Source organism: Drosophila albomicans, unplaced genomic scaffold (genome assembly GCF_009650485.2).
Source record: "Drosophila albomicans strain 15112-1751.03 unplaced genomic scaffold, ASM965048v2 utg000181l_pilon, whole genome shotgun sequence".
NCBI classification, from domain to species: domain Eukaryota; kingdom Metazoa; phylum Arthropoda; class Insecta; order Diptera; family Drosophilidae; genus Drosophila; species Drosophila albomicans.
The window spans coordinates 18,181-25,289 of NW_026263547.1; the positions used below are offsets into that span (position 1 = coordinate 18,181).

General features: G+C 31.9%; 1 pseudogene; it reads left to right on the top strand.

Annotated features, from left to right (window-relative positions):
* Nucleotides 1–595: 595 nt before the first annotated feature.
* LOC117577395 (calcium/calmodulin-dependent protein kinase kinase 2-like) lies at nucleotides 596–4,513 on the top strand (annotated as a pseudogene).
* The last annotated feature ends 2,596 nt before the right edge of the window (nucleotides 4,514–7,109 follow it).

Below are 7,109 nucleotides of genomic sequence, written 5' to 3' on the forward strand. Positions count from 1 at the left end.
AACAAAAGGGACCGATAAGTATAATGATCCTCTAGAGAACAAATGCAATGTGACCGCAAGGACCTAAGAAAAAAAAATGCACAAAAGAAGTGAAGTGATTATGAGAAAAATATATTGACAACCTCAGAAAATTGACAACTCGCTTTCAGAAATAAATGTGGTCTTAACACATGTAAATAGAGACAATGAGTTCAAGCCAAAGAGAATAAATACTTCCAACACTTATAAAAATCCAGTCGCTAGACTGTATATATATGATGACTAGTTACTTTTGTAGTATTGAGCAGAAGTTGCATAACCGTCTTCTTACAAATATAATGAGAATCGGTCAACTGATAACCAAGAGCCACAAGAGTCTAGAGAATGAAACATCGAGATCGGAACATTGAGCATTGTACTGCAGGGACTGTGGATGTCAACAGATATTCAAAAGCCCAAATATTTAACAGCAGCACTTTAAGACTACAGACATCTCGCCCAATTATACCCTAATACCATATAGTCCGTATGGAAGCCCCAAGATCAGTACGACGCCGACCATCCCTGCGTGATCGCGCGCCGATTTCCATCGAAAAATCCGGAAGCTTTTTGCAACTCTCAGTATAAGCTTATGGATCAAATTGTCAGTGTAATTACAACATATTTTCATTTTGCCCACTGATTAATTAATTGAACAATGTCTATTTCTGTACAGGGCTTCAACGGTCTGCTAAAGCTAGCTTACTCTGAAGAAGACTCCACACATTATGCGAATGAAAATTCTTTCAAAAAAACGCTTAGAGCGCCAAGCTGCCTATGCGACGAGCTCCGAAACAAGCGACTTCTTATCTGGATCGTGTTTATCGAGAAATTGCGGTATTGAAGAAACTGGACGCATCCCACTTGTGAAGCTTGTTGAATTTTGGACGATCCTTTCAGAGGACCGCGCTACATGTGTTTCGAGCTGGTAAAAGGAAAAGTCCTTTGTAACCCACAGATAAGCCATTGTCTGAAGAGCGTGCTTGGAGTGTAATTCGAGACTCATTACTTGGTTTAGATATTGTAAGTATATATATATTTTATTGCGACTATGAATACTTTATTATTTGTAGTAGAATGTATAAAAGAAAACAGTAGAAGCTACAGTCAGTGTGCTCGACTGTAAATATACCGCTACCATTTTAAAATAAAGCAAATATTTGTATTATCTCAATATACCAAAATACTAAAGTATATACCAAATGATTGTCAGCCAAAAGCAACTAAGACATCTAGTAAGTAGGCGTTTTTGCCCATACAAAGTATTCTTTAATAACTTCACAATTTTTATCTGATCCCAACAAATTTTCATGAATCACAATTATGTTATTATTGTACATGAGCATTTTCCTCGGTCGCAACGTACGTTCGTACGCGTTAAATTAAAAATAAAGTTGAAAACCAAACGTTTCCTGAACTGTTTTTTTTTTTGCTTTTCGATAGCATTTGTTTTAGCTTTTGTTAGTGTATATATGGGGCTTATCGAGTTTCAAGTTTTCATGAATATTGCAAAAAACACATGCGGTTCGCGACGTACTAAAAATGGAAGTCGACTTTGGCTTAATCAGTAAAATTTCAAAAATCTGCAAATTGGAATGGATATTCTAAGTCAATACCTTTTCTTTAAAACAAAGTTTCATGTAGCTTCATATGCAAGAAAATAATATTTTTGTCTAAATTTTCATGTTGGTATTCATTTGTTCAACAATTGAATTAATAATAGAAAGAGTTAAAAAAATACTTATGGTCGCGAACGTACGTTACTCTTAAAATCATATAAAAAGATTGGCTAGAGTATCCTCAACTATTTTTTTATATTTAAAATATGTACTAAAATACTTAACACGTGAGTTTCATCCACTTGCTTGGAGTTAATGAAGCAAATAGAAGAAAATATGTTTTTGGACGCAAACGTACGATTGAGCATACGATTGTAGATGAGAAAGCAGAATAAAAATTAACAATTAATTGAACATTTTTTTCGCTCCCTGGTAAACTTTTGTCCTCCTTAGTGGATTGTGCAATAGAGATGTGGGTAAAAAAAGTGTAAACATATCTTATGTTTCCTTGTGAAATTAATTAACATAAAAATGCATTTAAAAGTAGCTAAAAGTGAATAAATAAATTTTTTTCCCAGTTTTCAGGCCCAATTGTATTTATAAAGTAAGAAAGTTACAGTCGAGTGTGCTCGACTGTGAGATACCGCTACCCCATCTTTTAATAAAGGCAAATATCTCGGTATCATGTTCAAGAATATTACCGAAAATACTAAAAATACTAAAAATATACCCAAATGGTATGTTTGGTATATCGATATAGTACACCATTCAAAATATACGATAAACGGCACAATGTGCTAGATTGTCGGCCAAAGCAAACTCAGACCCTATAAGAGGGCTTTTTGCCATACAAAAGTATTTCTTTAATACTTCCGCAACAATTTTATCTGATCGCAACCAAATTTTCACAGGAATCATAACTACTACAGTAATTATTGTAGTACAGTAATTATTGTAGTATTATATACCAAAATTTGTAGCTCTAGCTTTAAAATTACACTTGTTATTCAATTTTTTTGATTTGCGGAGGCGGAAGTGGGCGTGGCAAAAATTTGAAACAAACTTGATCTGCGTGCAAACATAACAAATGCTGTCGAAAAAAAAATATAGCTCTATCTCTTATAGTCTCTGAGATCTAGGTGTTCATACGGACGGACGGCCAGACACACAGACACACAGACGGACATGGCTAGATCGTCTCGGCTGTTGACGCTGATCAAGAATATATATACTTTATAGGGTCGGAGATGCCTCGTTCTACCTGTTACATACATTTCTTGCCGGCACAAAGTTATAATACCCTTCTTCCCTATGGGTAGCGGGTATAAAAACAACTGAAATATGCTATGGACCATTGTATTATGAAAATTTTGACATTTCTTTATGAAATTATACAAAAAATACGATGAGTATGAAGATTTTTTTTCTCGGTATTGGTTGACCTTTTTGACGGATATGCCCATATACCCAAATTTTGCGACTCAGCTTTAAAAATTACACTTGTTATTCGATTTTCTGTTGATTTGCGGGGACGGATCTGGGCGTGGCAGAAATTTTAAATGCAATTTGCGATTAATAATAATCATATTAATATTATATAAATAATATCTGACCGCAATTGAGGTTAGCAATAAAATGTGATGATAGTGATCAGATAGTCTCTGAGATCAAGATAATATAAAGTACAATTTCGTAATTGCATAAAACATGAAGAAAAGAAAAACAATAGTCTGTTAATCTAAAAATAATAGAAATAATTAAAGTACAAAAACGTTTCTAAATTTGAATAGGAAAATGCAAGGCCAGAAAAGATTTTTATATTCATTCTATGTGTGCGTTTTTACTTAATTATCACTTCATCTCAGAAACTTTGCATAAAAGCCAAACAATGCCGCAACTTTATGCACTTCTGCTCTTCAGGACAACCTTGGACCATCGGAGTACATTGTTGTTATGGCAGATTGCCTGAGTACCCCTTATACCTCTTCGTGTTATTATCATTCCTATTACCGGCTATATGTTATACAATTCCTTTAATCTTTTGTATTTCTTATATACATTCACAGTGCATTATCAGAAAATTATCCACGCGGACTCTTAAACAGGAAACTTATTGTTGACTGAATGTGGACATGTGAAAATCGCTGACTTGGGAGTATGTAATGAGTTTCTGGGAGAAGACGCCACAATGAGTAATGTTCTAACAGCTGGAACACACCGCTTTCGAGCCCCTGAAACCTTAGTCTTAGGCCAGGTTTTGTAAAACTTAAATTAAAAAGCTGTGCAGATTAATGTATTGATTACTCCTTAGAATGTGTACTGTGTGTCGGCGGCAGATATTTGGGCGCTAGGTGCAACATTATTTTCATTGGTTTATGGCAGCGTTCCTTTTATAGCTAACTCAATACCTTTACTTTATGAAAAAATAAAAAACGACGATGTGGTTTTTCCAGACACACCAATTATTAGTGGTAATATGCGACACTGTATTATTCGAATGCTTGAAAAGGATGCTTCACATAGGATAACTTGCCACAACTGAAGGTTCGCACAACAATTTTTTATAATCTTTCAAATTAAGATGTTCACAATAATAGTTTTATTTTAGATTGACCCATGGATCACAAGAAATGGAATTAATCCATTGCCTACAGAAGAAGAAAATTGTTGTCTAGTACAAGTAGACGACGATGATATAAATTCGGTTGTTTCGCAGCATTCCGAAGCTTGATACTCTCATCTTGATCAAAAACAATGCTCAAAAATCATTCATTTGGCAATCCATTTTTTAAAGGAATTTCGGGAAAGACTCCTCAACCTGGTGGTCTAGATTACAAAAGTTTATTCAAGCTGGTAGATCAAATTCGGCACCTGGTTCATACCATATGCATTAGACAGGTAAACAGAAAAATTCTGACATATGTTATGTATGTTGATTGAGGTTTTAATATATTTACTTTTCAGACAACCATCAACGGATAATGTACTCCATCTTTGACTGAACATAGTCCAAATCATAGAATTGAAGATTTATAATAAATAAGCACGATATCAGGATAAAATAAAATACTTTGCGATAAAATAATAACACCAATAATTTGTACATTTTAAGAAGTACTTACTTTTAAAGTATTACCGGCCAAAGCCGACGAATCCTGGTGATACCTTTCACGAGTGCTTTACATATATACATATGAATTTTTAAGGGTGTAACTATCGTTTTTAAATGTATCTTAATTAAATATTTGATTAAAATAGAGTGAAATCTCTTTTGAAAAGTTCCGCAATTTTTTCCGGCCAACAGGGGTGCCCTTCCAAAGAAATTTAAAAATGAATTAAAAATTAGTTTCGCACAAAAAGTGTACTCCCTAAGAAGTGCGCTTTATAGGTTTTTCCGTTAGGGAAGTTTCACTGTATATTAATTAATATACAATTCTATACATTTATATACTCGCAATTAGTACCATTTTAGTTAAATAACACGTATTGTGTTGAATTGTTGCATAATATATAAGTTTTGCATTGCAAGTAATCTTTGTTTTTATTCTCACATAAAGTCAAACAACTAAAAACTTTTTTGCCATGGTAATACTAAAAAATACATACATAAACTTCAAATTTAAATAATAAGTATAAAACGTAACGTACCAAAGTGCAATATACAAATTAATATTAAATATATACGTTTTAGTACTACTGTTCCAGTTGTGGCAACCGTAACTGCAAGATTGTACAAAATATTAAGACCACACGCAATGAGTGTGTGCATTATACTCTTTATATTATTCAACTTTTTGCTTTAATCTAGTTATGTGTTAATATATTTACCGGAAAAAAATTCCCAGATGCTAAGATTTATTAATACGGAAATGACTACATATCAGATTATCAACTGAATTTTATAGTGCTTGAGGTTGACTTTCCATACTTAGTAAAAGACGGCTCTCACTATACATATATATATTTCTATAGAGATACTTTTAAATAATACATAATACTTAGATTAAAAGCCATTTCTGTGGACAAAAGTATCAAAACTCTGTTAAAACTCAAAACTTGTATTTGTTGTAATAAGTTTGCTCAATATTCATAAAGTAGTCACTTCCACGTGGAATACCTTGAACAACTTTTTTTGGGTTTTATGGAAATATGTTACAAAGTACTCAATACATTTTTTTTATTGCCTGTATTTTTCAAAATGCTGGATTTTACAGTGGTTCCGGAATGCATTCCGCTATTTTATTACTTAAGTTATCTAAATTACGGGGCAATTAGTTTCTCCAAATGCAATTTCTTTGCGCACTCTCTGATAATTTCCATTCATGAAAGACAATTGACAATGAATATAGCAAAAATTTCATTCCGCGTACAAAAGTGTATAGCATTGCTATATTATTTGCAATAGGTGTTTGAAAACTCACTTCATAGCTTACTACGAAGGATGCCTCGTAATGTTGCATTCGTTGAAATAAATGGTACAACCCCGACACTTTTGCCCACAGTAGTAGTGAAAGAAAATAATTCTAAATTTGTATGATGAGAATATGATGTCTTTTAATATGATGTATAAATAATTGTTTGTTTTACTATTTCAGGTAATCTTTTGCACTAAAAACAAAACGCATGACTTAAATTAGAAAAGCTACATTTATAAATTCTTCTGAAAAATTAAGATATATTTTGTTGGGTTAATACTTGTTAATTTGAATCCCTTTTTCTTCTTTAGTAAAAACAATTTGCACAAATAGTAATAATTTACACATTTGCCGATATATTTTTTAATGAATTCGTTTCTTTTTCTTGTCTTATGTCGTACAATATGTTCATTAGCTAAAATATATGTAAATCGGAAAGCAAAGTTTTGTTTCACAAATTTGCATATAATGTATATGGGGCACTATACTTTTAATTTCGTGTGGACAACAACAACTGTTATATTTCGCATGTTGATGTTACTTGTTGTACAATTTTTTTTATATAATAAACATGTATATTACCTAATTTAAATATAATAAAAGTACAACAATTTTTCTATTTATTCGATTATATATATTCCGAATGAGATATTGCTATCAAAGTATAACATCATAAAATAGGTGGAAATGATAGGGTTTAAAATTGGCATTGCATTAGCTAATGCAATCTAAAACAAAATTATTTGCATAATTATACTTACCTTACATACATGAACTATTGAATATTGTGAAAATTATCAAATGTAACATATGATAACACATAACACAAAATTTACTAAGAGTTTTAAGAACTTTACAAACCTTACAGAAAAATATTTATTTTCCCATAAAATATGTTAATTCAATTAAAATTATATTGAATAATTTTGTTATTATACATATAAAAAGCAGATATCAAATTAAAAGTATTGTTGCCAAATAGAGATTACTACAAAGGAACTGCTCTTATCCTCATTATAATGTGTAGAATGGCCTGCTTATCTTCCTCATTATTCTTATATGCCTATATATTACTGATGTGTAGAGAGGAGATTTAAAAATATTAGGAATATAATTT